Raw genomic sequence first — 19,830 nt, 5'->3', positions numbered from 1 at the left:
AACAAAGCCAGGAGAGGATGTTCTCTATACATCTCTAGTGAGATAAGAGATATAATTTCTGGAAGTGCCTAACTTGCTTAGGAACCCAAGTCCCATTTTCCAAAGTGACTTAGGCACTCAGGAGCCTGAGGTTTGCTCATTAAAATTGGACTTTGTCACTTTTAAAAGTTTGACCTCACATCTGAAAAACTAAATTCTGGAAACCAAAGTAAGGGAGATAAACAATATTGGGCTATTCAAAGAGCAACTAATTTTTAAAAGGGTAAAGGATCATTTATGAGGAAAAACCATAACAAATACATACAGTATTAGTGTCATGTTATAGGGCAAACCGCATCTTAGACCACTTTCGGTCCTTCTCAAGTGCACTGCTTAGGCAAGAGCAGGCCTGGCTTCTTGTACCTCATCCTGAGCAGAGACATGCAGACTGGATCTCTGGGCTGCATATTAATGCAGCAGGTGCAGCAGACTTTAGCACCTGAAAGCCCCTTTCCCCCCACTCTAGGAGTCCATAACAGCAGATGATTAAAGTTACTCTAAAACAACTTCTTTAAATAATTCATTTTGTTTTTTTCAACCTAACAAGTACAAGGCCCACAGGGCCTGGGGATAAAACAAAAAACTCTTACATGCATCTTTCCTTACCTAAGGTATTTATACATAGCTCAGATAAGGCCAGCTCATTCCCATCTCTGGGTTGGGAGAGCCAGCCTGCCTGCTAGGTGTCCCAGTGTCTGTCTCTCTCTGTCTGACTGTGTCAGTCCATTTGAGGGTCATCCTTAGTCTGCTGACAATCCACTTCTCTCTCCTTCCTGATGTAAGCGGGGGAATAGTCCCGCTATTGTGGGGAACTTTCCTGGCTTCTGCACTACCCTGGTGAAGTGGGCTAGTGAAAGGATCTGAGTCCTCACTCCCACTTCCTTTACCCAGTGATCTCCCTGCCCTTGAGGGCTCCCCTTCCACTCTCCTGTCTGGCAGAGACCTCGTAACCCCAACAGGGCTGGGCCCAGGATTCCTGGGGGGCTTGACCCCCAACCCTGGTGTAGTCACCTAGGAAAGGGGTTAGGGTAAGGGCACTTCTCTGACCCACTGACCATTACATACAAGTTAAAGCAAATGCAAGTTATTTAATCAACAATTAATTTTTAAAAGAATAAGGAAAAATGGGAAAGGTTAAAGGAAACACATCACCCTGCTCTGTGGCAGGGAACATCACAAACAGTGTCTCTGGAATGTCAGGGAAGTTCACAGTCTGTTCCTTGTAAGTACCAGGCCTTCTTCTCCGGCCCTGGCTGTGCTGCAGGGATACTGTGGGTTGGACACTTGCTCTGGTGGTGGCCACACGCTCTCAGGCTCTAAGTGGTAGGACCCTTCTTTCCAGTGTCGCCCCCGCCCTGTTGGGGTTACGATCCAAGCCTGGCCTGCAGAGCCTCTTGGCTGAGGCGTCTCCCTGTGCTGGGCCCGCTGCCCAGGGTCCCCCATCGCTCTCCCCAGCTGCTCACGTCACCCGACTCCGGACTGCTCCAGCCCCAGCTCCAGCTCCACTCTATCTCAGCACTGCTGCTGCTGCTCTGCCTCCAGCTCCTTGGGCTGCTTCTTTGGCCCCTCTGCCTCCTACAGCTCTGCTCCCAGGAGAGGTCTGCTCTGCAGGCTGCTTCTGTGACTCTACTCCCAGCACTGACATGCTTCATGGGCTGCTTTTCTGGCCCCTCTGGCTCTGGTTGCTGCAGCTTTCTTCCCAGGGCAAGTCTGCTCTCTCTGGGCTGTGCCTCTGGCTTTGGGGCTGCAGCTCTGCTCCCAGGACAGGGTCTGCTCTCTCTGGATCTGGCCCAGCTCTACTCCCCTGCTCAGCTTGGGCCCCTGCTTTCTCCTTAGCTCCGCCCCACTCTGTCTGACCCAAGCAATTCCAGCTCACATGGAGGACGGGACCTCCCTGGCCTCCTGACTCCCTGATTAGCCTGCCCACCCGTCATTCAGGCTGACTCTCACTGGCCTCTCCCAATTGTTCCTGGGGGCTGTCAGTCTCAGGATCCTGATTCCCCATCGACCCTTCCCCCTTTTTAGTACTGGGAGCTAGCAACTAAAACACCCCCACTGAATGTTGGTAAGGGGGCAACAACATAAGGGCTCCCCTTACACGGAGGTCAGCACTTTTTAGGTTTAGGCACCAGCCTTAGGAAGATTAAACTATGCCTGTCTTGATAGAACCAGATAGTAGCTACTTCTCAGTAGACGGCCCAGTCATTATTAACTCAATGCCCTTGAAGCTGTTCATCTCAGGCGTCTTACATTTGCCATTGTTGTTTCCTGCTGCTCTCTCTTGACAACCCTCCTTTGATTTAACTCCTGAAAGGAAGGCATATTAATATCAAACCAATAATCTGAGGGGCATAGGGCATTCATAAAAAATACTGCACAACTCTCTCATTCTCCACATTCTAAATAATTCAAAGAGTATAAAGATCCAATACAGAGAAGAATGGTATACCATAAAGTGAGTGAGCAGGATCAGGCATGCTTTAGCATAGTAATAAGTGTAATTCAGTTTTAATTAAGACTAATCAGGGAAAGCCTTCTACTAGCTGAAATAACCTTCTAAGAGGAGTGGTGGAAATTCCATCAGGGAAGACATTTGAAATGAGAATGAATAAAGTACTACAAACTATATTGTATTTTAAAAGTCCTGCATTGATAGGGCAGCTGGACAAGTCTATATTAGACTTATTCTGTCAGCTGAGGATGAATTAATCACTGAACTAAATATTTAATGATTGTCTAAGCATAAGTGATCATGACCCAATTTCACTTTGGATGTACCTAATTTAACCCAATTTCACAGTAATACATATGCACATCATGCTTTGAAAGGGTTAATTTCCCAAAGCTGAAAGTAAACATGAGAAAAAAGTGAGTAGGAGGAAAAATTCAAACAAAAATGTGAATGACAGTTGGGAGTTTAAGAATGTTTTATTAGATGCTCCCAAAAGCCAAAACAATTCCACAGTGACATAAGAAAACTTATTAAAATTTTAAAAAAATATTCTGGTTAAGAATATTCTGGGAAGTGAAAAGTTGCAGTTAAAAATTAAAACAATTCAACAAATGGAGAAATGGTGGCATTGATAGCAATGAGTACAAATTGGTAATTAGAAGATAAAGACAATTGATATAGAAGGCTAAAAAGGTATGAATGAAAAGAAATCTATGGCCAGTAGAGTTAAGAACAATAAGAAGCATTTCCTTAACTATACCAGAATGCTGGGAAACTTGGAACACTGGGCTACTGGAAGGGTAAATGGAATTTCCAGATTCAGGGTAAATGCACCTCTAACGCTTGCTGTGGTTTGCCCATGGGATGTCGTCTTAAGTTTCAGGCCTCTAACCATCGCCTTGCTCTGGCAAGGACCCACCTCTCTCTTCCTCAAGACAAAGGATTTAGGCCCCAGCCTCCTGCAAATCCCTGTGATTATCCCAGCAGGTCTGACCTAGCTCAGCACACACAGTTTGTTTTCTTTCAGAAGTCTATGAACAGTGTATTTCAGCAGTTACAAGTAACCAAATTACTCTTCGAAAGCAGCGTGCATTTATTTCAGGACAAAATCAGAGACAATAAAAGGCCTAAATGCATACTAAACTTACCAGAAGTTTCCCATCTTCCACGTCCGGGTCTGGTAGGTCACAGCCTTTCCACAACACTTCAGCAGGTTTTGTACCTTTCCCACCTGGGAAAAGGTTCATGTCCATTGGTTGCCTCAAACTGGGGCTCAGTCAGTTCAAGCTTTATACCTCAAGCTTGCTCTTTGTCTCCTGGGCCACTTGAACCCTGTCTGAACCAGCACATGTAATTCATTTCAGTGAGTGCTTCTCTTGAGTTATTTACAAGTTCCAGGGTTTGCAGTAATTATCCACCCCTGATTTTAGTTCCTGGATAGACCTTAATGCCACACACACATACATGTAACTAGCCAGCATACAATAACTAGCTCACAAACATGCAGTGAATCTTTTACAAAGTTGAAACAATAGTCTCAAAAAGATATGTCTGTTAGTCATACCTGTCACGGGGATGACCCTGGTACTTATAAGCCAATTAACCCAACATCCATTGCATTCAATATAAAAGAAAGAGTGATATGGGACACAATCAGTAAAGAATGAAATCATGGTAGCATCATTCATGGCAATCAACATGGTTTTATGGATAATAGCTCTTTTTAAGAAATTTGATTTAGAAATTTGATTGCATCATATATGTTTGATCCAAAAAAGTAATTATGTTGCCATAACATATTTAGACATCTGTTAAGCATCCTGAAAAGCTGTCCTGCATGGCATTCTGATAAAATTGGCATTATATAAAGTTAATGTGGGCTATGTTAAGTGGATTAAAATTAAATGGCTAGATTATCTGATCTCAAAAAAGTAATTGTAAATGGAAAACTGAGTTTCCAGTCAGGTTCCAAAGGGATCTATTCTTGCCCCAAAACTATTCAATAGCTTTCAGTAATCCAGAAGAAAATAAGAGAATTGCTGATAAAATTTGCAGAAGGCATAACTGGTGGCATGCTAAATAATGATTGGCCAGGTCAATTATACAAACCAATCTAGATCACTTGGTAATTTGAGCAACACTAGTTAATACAGCCAAACCATAGGTCACACATTTAGGAACAAACAACATAGAGTATTCATTATGGAGACAGTATCCTGGAAGCCATCAAAACTGAAATGGCTTTGGGGTAAACAACAAATAGAACATGAATTCCCAGTGTGATGCTGTAAGTTAATAAGGCTAATGCGATCTATGGATGTATAAGCAAGGGAAATATCAAGTAGTAGTACAGAGGAGCATACCTCTGTGACACTCTATAACTCAGGGGAACACCCAGCACCCCCATGTTCATCCTTATAAAATGATTGTGTGGTATCCAATACAAAGTCTGTCTGTCGGGTGTCTTTGAAAGGCTCATGATACACTGAGCATTGTTGTTATAGTAATGTTCTAGGTAGTAATTTCATGTATATAGTTATGAGTCTGAAAACGTGTCTTCATGGCTTAAAACAAGCCCAGGCAAAACTCTCCAAGAACAGAGGGGCAGTTCACACCTCATCATGGCATGTATGGGACAAATCCAGCCCAGCCTCTCAGGAACAAAGGACCCTGAGCTAGGCATCAACAAAGGATCTGTTGGACTCTCCAGTGAGTCACCCCCTTCCCTTGGTAAGTCTGGGACTACAATGAGGTAATGTTAACCTGACTATGAAGGGGCAGGGGGAAAAGCCAAGAGGGAAGAAAGAACGTGATAAAAAGGGAGAGACACTTGCCATGCTCTCTCTTTTCCACCTCCATGTGACTGAAGCGCTGATCAAGGGGGAGCCTGGCTGATGGGCAACCAGCCTGCCTGGGGTGAGAAGCATCTAAGTTTGTAAGGGCACTGAAAGCATTAAGATCAGCTTAGAATGAGTTTTGCTTTTATTTAATTTGACCAAATCTGCCTTGTTGTGCTTTGACTTATAATCACTTAAAAAAAAATCTATCTTTTGTAGTTAATAAATGTGTTTGTTTATTCTACCTGAAACAGTCCGTTTGGTTTGGAGTGTGTCAGACTCCCCTTGGGATAACAAGCCTGGTACATATCACTTTCTTTGTTAAATTGATGAACTCATATAAGCTTGCAGTGGCCAGCAGGCATAACTGGACACGGCAAGATTGAGGTTCCTACGGTTGTGTCTGAGGTTCCTATTGGCTAGTGTCATTTGGTTGCACAGTCCAAGCAGCGGCTGGCCAAAAGTGCTCACTCACGTAGCTGGGAGCAGCTTACATGCTAGAGGCTGTGCGTGAACAGTCTGGGAGTGGGGGTTCTCACAGCGGAGCAGGGTAAGGCTGGCTCCCAGAATTGAGGATTGGAGTGACCTAGGAGATCACTGGTCCAGATAACACCAGGGGAACTTCACAACCTCCATATATAACATTAGACAGACCATCATTGGAATATTGTGTCTAGTTCTGGTGTCCATACTTCAAAAAGGATACTGAAAAATTGAATAGGATTCAGAAAAGAACCACAAGAATGATTCAAGGTCTGGAAACCATGCCCTTTTAGAGAGAGACTTAAGAAGTTTAATCTATTTAATTTATCTAAAGGAAGATTAAGAGATGATTTGATCACAGTCTACAAGTACCTATGGTCAAGAGATTTCTGATGTTAGATGGCTCTTTAATCTAGCAGAAAAGGTCATGACAAGATCCAGTGACTGGACACTGAAGCTTGATAAATTCAGGCTACAAATAAAGGCGCACATTTTTAAGTGAGGATAAGTAATTATTCGAATACCTTACTATGGATATTGTGAATTAGTTTCCTGTAGTCTTTCAGAAATATGATATATCTCAAACAGAAGTTATGGGCTTGATGCAGAGACTACTGGATGCAGCCTGTTATGCAGGAGGTTTGACTAGATGATCATAAAGTCCTTTCTGGCCATATAAAAATTTTTAAAAAATGGTCTAACAGGTCTTGTTACCTTGGCTAGCATGGTTTTAGGTTAGAGCTGTTTGACCTTTGAAGCACCATGGCTAGTGCTCCCAAGAGACACCAGCATTCAGTACCAGACTTGATGAAACAAGCGCCAGCACGTAACAGCACAATGACATGCAGGTTTCTTCCTCCACCACTGTGTGTTCTGCTTTTTCAGTGTAGAATATTATGCAAGTTGAAGTTCTATTCTCACCAAGTACCACTGTATATATGTGTGCTATGGTGATTATACACGCTGATAGGAGCCCAGAGTGAAGAGGACTATGCTCACTAGCTGTTATCCTGGGCTTTAGAAAAGGGACTTATTGAAGTAAATGGAAGTTTTGTCATAGACATTAAGGGAAGCAGGATCTGGTGTGTCTTATCACTTTGGGAAAGAGAAGGAATTCTAACATTAGAGAAGGAAGGTTTGGCAGCCTGCAGAGAAGAAAATTAAATGATCATTCAAACATCAAGTCAACTTGCCACCCTTTGATGAAGAATAATTTTACATTAATGTTTTCTCTTTTTGCCTTGTAGGATTGTTGCCACCCAATTTAGTGGCCATGATTTAAAAAAAAAAAACATAGCTTCATCAGCACTGCTCTTCCTATATGCCATTCTGCACATCCCAGGCAAAAGGGATTTTGCTTGTGTCATTCTCTGACAAGTGTTATTCCTTTCCTGTCTGTGTTATATTATATATAAATAAAGTCGATAAATAGTGTGAGCAAATGCAACAAGCTTGCTCTTTAAGAAATTAGATAATTGTATTTTGTCATTTGTTAGAATGGTTTGCTTTAATTTAGTAAGCTTATTCTGCTATCAGATATTTATATAACACAGGATTCTTTGACATATAGTTGTATGTAATCTTATCTCTCCTGGGAGAGTTCAGCATCTTTATCACAATTTGTCTAGCAGGAGCCTAACACACACATCCTTCAGCTTATCTGTTGTCTAATGTCATCACTCATAATTGGATGGGAGGAAGATTTTATGGAATCTTTCTGTCTCTAATAAAGTGGTGGCTAGAGCAGCCTACAGAGGTGACATGAAAAACTCCACTATCCAATAAAAAGTTGAATTATCTCATTGTCAACAATAGTGAAATATGCTGCATTGTGTTGCAGTGGTACGTTGGCTGCCTGTAGCGAGCACGACATTTGTTGCCAAGAGTGATGTCAAAGTGGACAAAGGATCACTACCACTACTGGCTGCTGATGGTGGTGTGAAAGGAGTTTGAAGGTTCCATTTTTAAACACTTAAGCTCTAAAATGAACTTGATCAGACATATCGTTCCAATTTTCTGATACCCTAAACTGACAAAAAACTCTTGTCCTCCTTGGGCAGACACCTCCGTCTCTTTGGCTCTGGAGGCAAGATGGAGAAAAAATAATACCCATAACTGAGCTGTCAGTCCCATGCCAGACTGCCCTTTTTATATACAAGTCTTAAGACTTCAAACTATTACAAAAGAACATAAGAATGGCCATACTGGGTCAGGTCCAGGTCCAAAGGTCCATCCAGCCCAGTATCCTGTCTACCGACAGTGGCCAATGCCAGGTGCCCCAGAGGGAGTGAACCTAACAGGTAATGATCAAGTGATCTCTCTCCTGCTATCCATCTCCATCCTCTGACAAACAGAGGCTAGGGACACTATTCTTTACCCATCCTGGCTAATAGCCATTAATGGACTTAACCTCCATTAATTTACCCAGTTCTCTTTTAAACCCTGTTATAGTCCTAGCCTTCACAACCTCCTCAGGCAAGGAGCTCCACAGGTTGACTGCACTGTGTGAAGAACTTGCTTCTGTTTATTTTAAACCTGTTGCCCATAAATTTCATTTGGTGGCCCCTAGTTCTTATATTATGAGAACAAGTAAATAACTTTTCCTTATTCACTTTCTCCACACCACTCATGATTTTATATACCTCTATTATATCCCCCCTTAGTCTCCTCTTTTCCAAGCTGAAAAGTCCTAGCCTCTTTAATTTCTCCTTATATGGGACCTGTTCCAAATCCCTAAGCATTTTAGTTGCCCTTTTCTGAACCTTTTTTAATGCCAGTATTTTTTTTTTTTTTTGAGATGAGGGAACCACATCTGTACGCAGTATTCAAGATGTGGGCATACAATGGATTTATATAACGGCAATAAAATATTCTCCATCTTATTCTCTTTCCCTTTTTTAATGATTCCTAACATCTGGTTTGCTTTTTTGACTGCCGCTGCACACTGCGTGGACGTCTTCAGAGACCTATCCACGATGACTGCAAGATCTTTTTCCTGATTAGTTCAAGCTAAATTAGCCCCCATCATATTGTATGTACAGTTGGGGTTATTTTCTCCAATGTGCATGCCTTTACATTTATCCACATTAAATTTAATTTGCCATTTTATTTCCCGATCACTTAGTTTTGTGAGATCTTTTTGAAGTTCTTCACAGTCTGCTTTGGTCTTAACTGTCTTGAGCAGTTTAGTATCATCTGCAAACTTTGCCACCTCACTGTTTACCCCTTTTTCCAGATCATTGATGAATAAGTTGAATAGGATTGATTCTAGGACTGATCCTTGGGGAACAGCACTAGTTACCCCTCTCCCTTCTGAACATTTACCATTTATTACTACTCTTTGTTCCCTCTCTTTTAACCAGTTTTCAATCCATGAAAGGATCTTCCCTCTTATCCCATGACAACTTAATTGGCAGAAGAGCCTTTGGTGAGGGAACTTGTCAAAGGCTTTCTGGAAATCTAAGTACACTATGTCCACTGGATCCCCCTTGTCCACATGTTTGTTAACCCCTTTCAAAGAACTCTAATAGATTAGTAAGACATGATTTGCCTTTACAAAAATCATGTTGACTTTTGCCCAACAATTTATGTTCTTCTCTGTGTCTGACAATTTTATTCTTTACTATTAAAAAGAAAAGGAGTACTTGTGGCACCTTACAGACTAACAAATTTATTTAAGTATAAGCTTCCGTGAGGTACAGCTCACTTCATCGGATGCATGCAGTAGAAAATACAGTGGGGAGATTTTATATACACAGAGAACATGAAACAATGGGTGTTCCCATACACACTGTAACAAGAGTGATCGGGTAAGGTAAGCTGTTACCAGCAGGAGAGGGAAAAAAACCTTTTGTAGTGATAATCAAGGTGGGCCATTTCCAGCAGTTGATAAGAACATGTGAGGAAGAGTAGGGGGGCGGGATAAACATGGGGGAAAAGTTTTACTTTGTGTACTCCCAGTCTTTATTCAAGCCTAATTTAATGGTGTCAAGTTTGCAAATTAATTCCAATTCAGCAGTCTCTCGTTGGAGTCTGTTTTTGAAGTTTTTTTGTTGAAGAATTGAGACTTTTAGGTCTAATCGAGTAACAAGAGAGATTGAAGTGTTCTCCGACTGGTTTTTTAATGTTATAATTCTTGACGTCTGACTTGTGTCCATTTATTCTTTTACGTAGAGACTGCGGAACCACCTGATCAACATCCTCTACAGCAAACGGGGAAAGATTAAGAATGAGCTCTCAAAACTGGATACTCTCATAAAAAGACAACCTTCCACACAAACTTCCTCGTGGCTGGACTTTACAAACACTAGACAAGCCATTTACCACACACTTTGCTTCTCTACAAAAGAAAAAGGACACTAAACTATCTAAACTACATGCTACAAGGGGCCACAACAGTGGTTCCCTTAACCAACCCAGCAATATTGTCAATCTATCCAGCTATACGCTTAGCCCAGCAGAAGAATCTGTCCTATCTCAGGGCCTCTCCTTCTGCCCTTCCCCCTCCCTTCCCCGAACATGATGTGGCTGTGGTGACCTAGAATCCTATTTTGACGTCTCCGACTCAAGGAATATTTCCAACACCTCTGAACAGCATACTAACCCAGAGACCTTCCTACCAAGACTACAAAAAAAAAGGATTCGGGGTGGACTCCTCCTGAAGGTCGAAACAACAGACTGGACTTCTACATAGAGTGCTTCCACCGATGTGCATGGGCTGAAATTGTGGAAAAGCAGCATCTCTTGCCCCATAACCTCAGCCGTGCAGAACACAATGCCATCCACAGCCTCAGAAACAACTCTGACATCATAATCAAAAAGGCTGACAAAGGAGGTGCTGTCATCATCATGAATAGGTCGGAATATGAACAAGAGGCTGCTAGGTAGCTGTCCAACACCACATTCTACAAGTCTTTACCCTCTGACCCCACTGAGGGGTACCAAAAGAAACTACACCATCTGCTCAAGAAACTCCCTGAAAAAGCACAAGAACAAATCCACACAGACACACCCCTCGAACTCTGAGCAGGGGTATTCTATCTGCTACCCAAGATCCATAAACCTGGAAATCCTGGATGCCCCATCATATCAGGCGTTGGCATCTTGATAGCAGGATTGTCTGGCTATGCAAACTCCCTCCTCAGGCTCTATGCTACCAGCACTCCCAGCTATCTTTGAGATACCACTTTTGACTTTCTGAGGAAACTACAATCCATCGGTGATCTTCCTGAAAATATCATCTTAGCCACTATGGATGTAAAAGCCCTGTACACCAACATTCCACACAAAGATGGACTACAAGCCATCAGGAACAGTATCCCCAATAATGTCACAGCAAACCTGGTGGCTGAACTTTGTGACTTTGTCCTCACCCATAACTATTTCACATTTCGGGACAATGTATACCTTCAAATCAGCGGCACTGCTATGGGTACCCACATGGCCCCACAGCCTGCCAACATTTTTATGGCTGACTTAGAACAACACTTCCTCAGCTCTCATCCCCTAATGTCCCTACTCTACTTGCACTACATTGATGACATCTTCATCATCTGGATCCATGGAAAAGAAGCCCTTGAGGAATTCCACCATGATTTCAACAATTTTCATCCCAGCATCAACCTCAGCCTGGTCCAGTCCACACAAGAGATCCACTTCCTGGACACTACGGTGCTAATAAGCGATGGTCACATAAACACCACCCTATACTGGAAAGCTACTGACCGCTATTTCTACCTACATGCCTCCAGCTTTCATCCAGACCACACCACACGATCCATTGTCTACAGCCAAGCTCTCTGATACAACCACATTTGCTCCATCCCCTCAGACAGAGACGAACACCTGCAAGATCTCTATCAAGCATTCTTACAACTACAGTACCTGAAGTGAAGAAACAGATTGACAGAGCCAGAAGTGTACCCAGAAGTTACGTACTACAGGACAGGCCCAACAAAGAAAACAACAGAACGCCACTAGCCATCACCTTCAGCCCCCAACTAAAACCTCTCCAGTACATCATCAAGGATCTACAACCTATCCTGAAGGACGACCCATCACCCTCACAGATCTTAGGAGACAGGCCAGTCCTTGCTTACAGACAGCCCCCCAACCTGAAGCAAATACTCATCAGCAACCACACACCACACAACAAAACACTAACCCAGGAACCTATCCTTGCAACAAAGCCCAACTGTGTCCACATATCTATTCATGGGGCACCATCATAGGGCCTAATCACATCAGTCACACTATCAGAGATTCATTCACCTGCACATCTACCAATGTGATATATGACATGTGCCAGCAATGCCCCTCTGCCATGTACATTGGCCAAACCGGACAGTCTCTACATAAAAGAATAAATGGACACAGATCAGATGTCAAGAATTATAACATTCAAAAACCAGTCGGAGAACACTTCAATCTCTCTGGTCACTCGATTACACACCTAAAAGTCGCACTTCAACAACAAAAACTTCAAAAACAGACTCCAATGAGAGATTGCTGAATTGGAATTAATTTGCAAACAGGACACTATTAAATTAGGCTTGAATAAAGACTGGGAGTGGATGTGTCATTACACAAAGTAAAACTATTTCCCCATGTTTATTCCCCCCCGCCCGACTGTTCATCACACGTTCTTGTCAACTCCTGGAAATGGCCCACCTTGATTATCACTACAAAAGGGTATTTTTTCTCTCCTGCTGGTAATAGCTCACCTTACCTGATCACTCTCATTACAGTGTGTATGGTAACACCCATTGTTTCATGTTCTCTGTGTGTATAAAATCTCCCCACTGTATTTTCCACTGCATGCATCCGATCAAATGAGCTGTAGCTCACGAACGCTTATGCTCAAATAAATTTGTTAGTCTGTAAGGTGCCACAAGTACTCCTTTTCTTTTTGTGGATACTGACTAACACGGCTGCTACTCTGAAACCATTCTTTACTATTGTTTCAACTAATTTGCCTGGTACTGACGTTAGACTTACCGATTTGTAATTGCTGGGATCACCTCTAGAGCCCTTTTTAAATATTGGAGTTACATTAGCTAGCTTCTAGTCATTGGGTACAGAAGCTGATTGTAACCTGTCCTTTAAAACCATAGTTAATAGTTCCACAACTTCACATTTGAGTTCTTTCAGAACTCTTGGGTGAATGCCATCTGGTCCCTGTGACTTGTTACTGTTAATTTTATCAATTAATTCCAAAATCTCCTCTAGTGACACTTCAATCTGTGACAATTCCTCAGATTTCTCACCTACAAAAGATGGCTTAGGTTTGGGAATCTCCCTAACATCCTCAGCCGTGAAGACTGAAGCAAAGAATTCATTTAGTTTCTCTGCAATGATTTTATCGATTAGGGTCCCCACTGGTTGTTTAGCAGGCTTCCTGCTTGTGATGTACTTAAAAAACATTGTTATCACCTTTTGAGTTTTTGGCTAGCTGTTCTTCAAACTCCTTTTTGGGTTTTTTCATTACATTTTTACACTTCATTTGGCAGTGTTTATGTTCCTTTCTATTTACCTCACTAGAATTTGACTTCCACTTTTTAAAAGATGCCTTTTTAAAAAGATACCTTTTTTATACACAAACTGTGTCCTAGTTCCCACTAGTCTCAAATTATGGCACTGCAATAATTCTGCTATGGTAATTTGTGATTGCACAGTAGCTTGATATATATATATATAGACACACACACACCCTAAAGTGGTGACACAAATGTCATGGCCACATGTTCCATTTAATGAAAAACACACTCACTTTGTCAGTGATACAGTACAAGTACTCCATTTTATGCATCTTTTATGAGCACTTGAAGTGTTTTCAGATTAGCTCTTGGTCATGTTCAGATTCAATTTCTGCTAGAATCAGAATATTTTAGGCTAATAAAACTGCTAGAAGACTTAAGGGAAGTCCCACTTCATTTTTGTTTTAATTTTATAAAATCTGAAGCAATTCATTCTCAGTGACCTGAGGTCAAATACACAGTAAAATGATTTCCTATTTATGTGATTTTTGCAATAAAAAATGAATTTTAAAATAAATTCCGTATTTTCAATCTTTGTTTTCTCATAGAAAGTGCCCACTGTTGCATGCCAGCTAATAGATCATCCATTAAAGTGAAGTTAGATTTAAAAAAAAATTTACAACAGTCTTGCTTAATTTTGTCCCTATTCCATACTTTGTAGGTTGACAAAAACATCGAGGAGTCAGGTGGCACCTTAAAGACTAAGATATATTTGGGCATAAGTTTTTGTGGGTAAAAAAACCACTTCTTCAGATGCATGGAGTGAAAATTACAGATGCAGGCATAAAATATACTGACACATGAAGAGAAAGGAGTTACCTTACAAGTAGAGAACCAGTGTTGACAAGACCAATTCAGTCAGAGTGGATGTGGTCCACTCCCCATAACTGATGAGGAGGTGTCAATACCAAGAGATGGAAAATTGCTTTTGTAGTGAGCCAGCCACTCCCAGTCCCTATTCAAGCCCAAATTGATGGTGTGTTAAGTTTGCAAATGAATTGTAGCTCAGCAGTTTCTCTTTGAAGTCTGTTTTTGAAGTTTTTTTTGTTTGTTTGTTGAATAGCTACTTTTAAATGTTATTGAGTGTCCAGAGAAACTGAAGTTTCAGAGTAGCAGCCGTGTTAGTTTGTATCCGCAAAAAGAAAAGGAGGACTTAAAATCATAGAATATCAGGGTTGGAAGGGACCTCAGGAGGTCATCTAGTCCAACCCCCTGCTCAAAGCAGGACCAATCCCCAACTAAATCATCCCAGCCAGGGCACTTTAGAGACTAACATTTATTTGAGCATAAGCTTTTGTGAGCTACAGCTCACTTCATCAGGTGCATGCAGTGGAAAATATACTGCATGCATCCGATGAAGTGAGCTGTAGCTCACGAAAGCTTATGCTCAAATAAATGTGTTAGTCTCTAAAGTGCCACAAGTCCTCCTTTTCTTTTTGCAAAAACTGAAGTGTTTTCCTACTGGCTTTTGTATGTTACCATTCCTGATATCTGATTTGTGTCCATTTATTCTTTTATGTAGGAACTGTCTCGTTTGGCCAATGTACATGGCAGAGGGGCTCTGCTGGCATATATCACATTAGTAGATGTGCCCCTGATGGTGTGGTTCATATGGTTGGGTCTTCTAGAGTAGATATGGGGACAGAGTTGGCAATGAGGTTTTTTACAGGGATTGGTTCCTGGGTTAGTGTATTAGTATATTTATGCCTGTATCTGTAATTTTCATTCCAAGCATCTAAAGAAGTGTTTTTTTACCCATGGAAGCTAGTGTTGGGGCTGACCGCAAATTACCTTGGGCTGTTACAGCATGGTTCGCGGGGGAGCTAGTAGTGAACTGGCTTTGACTGGCCGAGCTGGCTTGCAGCCACTCAACTAGGCAAACAAGTGAAGAAATAAGTGAGGACCACGACTGTAAAGTGTGAGAATAGGAAGCGATAGTGTTTCCTGCCAGAGCCTGCTTGTGGGTGAATACCCCCCTTAAAAGGGGATAACGATAAAAGCAGCTATGCAAATTGCCTTAGACGAACAGTCTCACCTGCAGACCCTGGCCTTGTGGGTGCCCAGGAATTCCCCACTCTGGAGCAGCGCCTGCTACGAGCCCTCAAGGACAAGGCAGGAGGGTCCAGGACTGTCCTTAGCAGAAAGGGTGTAAGCATTGATTCTTACTTGCTTGGTTGGTTGCTGGAAAGCATGTATTTAGTAATGCATAAAGGCTGGGAGGCTTATTGTACTTTGGCAATAAAACCGGTTATACTGATGCACCTGGTGTGGCTTCACTAACTGTATCTGAGCTCCCCCCTTGGGACCAACACATTATGCCCAAATAAATCTGTTAGTCTTCAGGGTGTCACTGGACACCTCATCGTTTTTGTGGATACAGACTAATATGGCTACCACTCTGATACTTTGTAGGTTGAACTCCTCCAGATGGAACATAAGTAATTTTGTTTCCTCTGGTCACTTATCAAATTATTTTTGGAGTTATTTATTAGGAAACAGGTGAAGAATGCTCTAAGTTAGAGATAACTATTTACATGTATATAGACAGATAAAGTGCCAGTAAGAATATTTACCATAGATTGTGGATTTTGTAGGGCCAATAAAACCTGTACACTGCAAATGGCTTCTTGCATGTAGCTCTTTAATTGAAGCTCTTAACGGACAAGGCAGAAGTCCTAGACCAAGCAAGACAATACAGAGGTTGTATTAGCCCCAAAGCAGATTTAGAGGTAGCCACACAAAAAGTAAGCCCTATGGTCTTTAGCAGAGAAACTACAGGTATTATTAATTATTTCTATTACCGTAGCATCTAGGAACCCTAGTCATGGACCAGGACCCCATTGTGACTGGCACTGTATTTTATATACAGTGTATAAACAGAAAAAAAAAAAAGTCTTAAGGACAGACGAAGGTCCAAGGGCTCCTGGACGACACAAATAAAAGCCTAAGGGCATCAATCCTACAAAGACTTATTATGTACTTGCTTAACTTTAAGCATATGAGTAGTCCCTTTGAATTCAAACGGACTCCAAATTGTGGCAGCAGAAGAGCAATGCTAAATTTATTTTAAGGAAGCTGTGTAAAACAGAGTGAATGGAAATAAACACAAGCATTTAATTAGTTTTGCCAATTAGCAATAGAAAAAAAAAAGTTTTATACAGGTATACAGTTCCCCTCTCTGCAAAGGGCCCTTCAGTGTCAAATAGGCTTATATGGCAGCCATTCAATCATTTTTCTAGCCACAGCAGTACAATTTCCTTGAAATGTATTCCAAGCAGAAGCTGAAATCCTGTGCTGTCACATAGGTGTAATTCATAAAATCAACTGTAAAAAAGTTGAAAGTGGCTTAGAACTTAATAATGGGATGCTAACACCACAAGACCCAGTGATGATTCAACCTGATGATATTCTGAACAAAAAGAGCTCTCAACCCTGCTTGTAGCTGTTTCCATCACTTCACACTGATTCAGACATTGTAGGTCTCTGAGTGAAACAGAACAACATTCCTGGAATCTTTGTATATAAATTTAAAAAATTCTTAAGAACATGAAGGTGGCAAAGTCAAGCACTCCAAAGTTAAAAAAATGTTAGAATGAAGATTACTTTGCAACCTTAATTCAACTCCATTTTGCCTATGTATTACAATACAGCATTTACATAAGCATATACCATTTTCCCACGGGACTCAATGGGACAGATGTTAAATTAGAAAGTAGTTATTGAATATCTTGCTTTATTCTCATCATTCAATGTATGGCACCAGCCTGATTTTCTGCACAAACCCAGATCAGAATAGAAGTGATTAATTTCCTTTTAGGTGTTTCTATGGTGCTCTCAATATTGTATTGGAATGCTTCACACACATTAATAAATTTAGCGTCTCATTCCTGTGAGATTAGGTGATATTATCCCCCATTTTACAGCTGGAAAATGGAGGCACAGAAATTCAAGACAATATTTCAAACATGACCAACTTGAAACACCTTAGCCCTGATTTTCCAGAGTCCTTTGCTTTCAAAATATGTAAAAAAAAAAAAAAATCTATAAAATGCTCAGCTCCAATTGACTTCAGTTGTAGTCATGAGTGCTCAGCACTACTGCAAATGCATTCCTAGGTGTTCCAAACTAGGCACCCAGAAAATTAGGAGCACAGAATTAGTGGCTAACTGTGAACATATTAGTTTAAATTACTTGCCCAGCATGACCTAGGAACTCTGGGTGAGAAACAGGGATAGAATCCAATTCTCCATGATGGCATTAAGCTGCCTTAATCAGGAGACAATCTTCTCTCTTCCTGCTCATTTACCAAAATGAATGAGGCAGTGGTCCTATAGATGACAGTAATAATAGTACACACTGATTCATCCCCCTGAATACAGTCCATCATGTGCAGTGAATGAGACACAGGTCCTTTGGAAAATGTAATAATCAGAGTATTCTCGGATCAGTTCCTTGGTGCCACAGCAGTGTCTGGGAGAAGCAATTGCAAGGTGTGTCCTGCTCAGCCCCGTAGCCTCATGATGGAGCATGCACAATCTCCCTGTGGTAGAGCTGGTTGGGAGTTTGAGAAATATTTTTTTTCTCGTTCAAGTCTCTGCTTCTAGAGTAGCACACCTAGAATTCTTTTTGGGGCGGGGAGAAATTCAAACGGTCTCAATTTTGTCCTGATGCAGAAATGGAAAGGCTTTGAAATCTCATTTTCCTTCACTTTGAACTGGAAAATAGCAGAACAATTTTAAGTGGAACTTTAAAAAAAATTTCAGCTCAACAGAGAGACACAACAAGTTTAAAAGTTATAACAGGGTCTGACAACAGGGTCTTATAGTGTGAAGTGGTGGGCAATCACAACGACAGGCAGTGCTACCAGCTCCATCTATAGTAAGAGAAAACTAACTATATTGATTTTACATAGATCTCTTCCAACATCTGAACCTCACTGATAGGAGAGTCAATATACATCTGAATAATTATTATAAACACTCCCTGATTCATGCGCAAATTTATGTATTGCCCGAGGACATTTATGAACTGGAATACTATTTTGTGGTCCCTTCTGATTAGAGATGAATAAATGACATTACATGGAATACATTTACAGCACAAACTGTAGCTCACTATGGATTTGATTTAGAACCACCTCATATTTACTATGAGCCACAAGGTGGAAGAGCTCTGAAGTAGCTCAAAAGCTTGTCTCTTTCACCAACAGAAGTTAGTCCAACAAAAGATATTACTTCACCCACCTTGTCTCTCTGGGGCCAAGATGGATACAACACCACATTTATTATGTAGGTTAAATAAAGACGGGGGAAATAGCAGCATTCTTTGAGAACTCATCCCTAATTATGTTACCTTAAATTACAGTTTGTGTATCCTGGAAATAAATAGTGTGTATTTTGGGACTTCCCAGCAACATGAAGAGTCTTTAAAAATCTTAGCAAACTATTTGCTGGATTTTAAAGCTCTGATTTAAAAAAAAAACCTCTTCAAAGCTTAAGAACACATTAATATTTACAAAGTGTGTTTACTCTTCAGCAGGAATTTGGAAAAATAATTTAAGTCCAAATAAATGATCTACATTTCTATGCCTTTAAAGAAATATTCATAATTTTACTGGCAGTAATTTCAAGCTGATCCAAGACTAGCAGCCAACAGAGCTTCTAAAATATACCAAGCCTGATTCCCCTCTCCTTTACACCATTGTAAGGTCACTAGTATCAACAGAATTATTTTTGGCCTCCACTGGTGTAATCAAGAAGTGAATTGGGCCCTTCTGACATTCAGAACAAGATATAAATAATATTCAAAAAAAAATTGTGGTTCTATATTAGTATGTGAAAGACTTTGGTGATCGCACCAAGAAATAGAAAGGAGAGGCAGGTTGAGAGCTCCCAGAACAGAAAGACCTCTAATTGTACAGACAATATATCTGTACATAAAAAAAAAAATCATACATACCACAGGGAACTGTATTGACAAGAAGAGACATTGGATGACCTAGTAGGACTTTTCTATCTAACTTATGTAACTGTAAGAGACTGAGAAAGGAACAGTAGAAACAAGCACTGATCTCTCAAAAGAGTCCCTTACATTTTCCCACCCTAACAATTCAGAAGGGCAGGAGGGAGAAGAAGCAGCAGAGAATGGACTTATTTGTTCTCACTTTGGAGAACAGGTCTGTAAGTAGCGGGAAGAATAGAACAAACAATAAAAGGTTCATAAGTCAGCCGGACACCACACACTCACAGATTCCTATTCTTATCTTATCAAGTTTAATTAATTCAATATGAGAACAGGGTGAAAAAAAAAAAGACAATTTCCATCCCAAGGGAAATTTTGAGACTTCAAAAATCTAGATTCATTCCACTCAGAACTAAGAATCAAAATCCCAGTATTTGTCATGGAGCTAAAACTTACCAAAACCAGTATAGCCAGGTACCAGGGTACAGGATATTTCAGTTTCACAATTTAAACATAAAATACA

The 19,830-nt window shown here is 41.0% G+C and overlaps 2 long non-coding RNA genes across 3 annotated transcripts in view; both read right to left on the bottom strand.

The window, feature by feature from the left end:
• Positions 1 to 19,830, bottom strand: part of LOC122465827 — a 318,656-nt gene that overhangs the window by 292,177 nt on the left and 6,649 nt on the right. The gene's annotated exons all lie outside the window — the stretch shown is intronic.
• LOC122465828 lies at positions 5,016 to 17,042 on the bottom strand. Its single transcript, XR_006290918.1, has 3 exons — positions 17,032 to 17,042; positions 10,766 to 10,770; positions 5,016 to 5,195 (listed from the first exon to the last, which is right to left on the bottom strand). It is a non-coding gene; the product is annotated as an uncharacterized LOC122465828 (long non-coding RNA).

Source organism: Chelonia mydas, chromosome 1 (assembly GCF_015237465.2).
Source record: "Chelonia mydas isolate rCheMyd1 chromosome 1, rCheMyd1.pri.v2, whole genome shotgun sequence".
NCBI lineage: Eukaryota > Metazoa > Chordata > Testudines > Cheloniidae > Chelonia > Chelonia mydas.
Note: the sequence above shows the minus strand (reverse complement) of the source record. Positions and strands in the feature narration are given on the sequence as shown.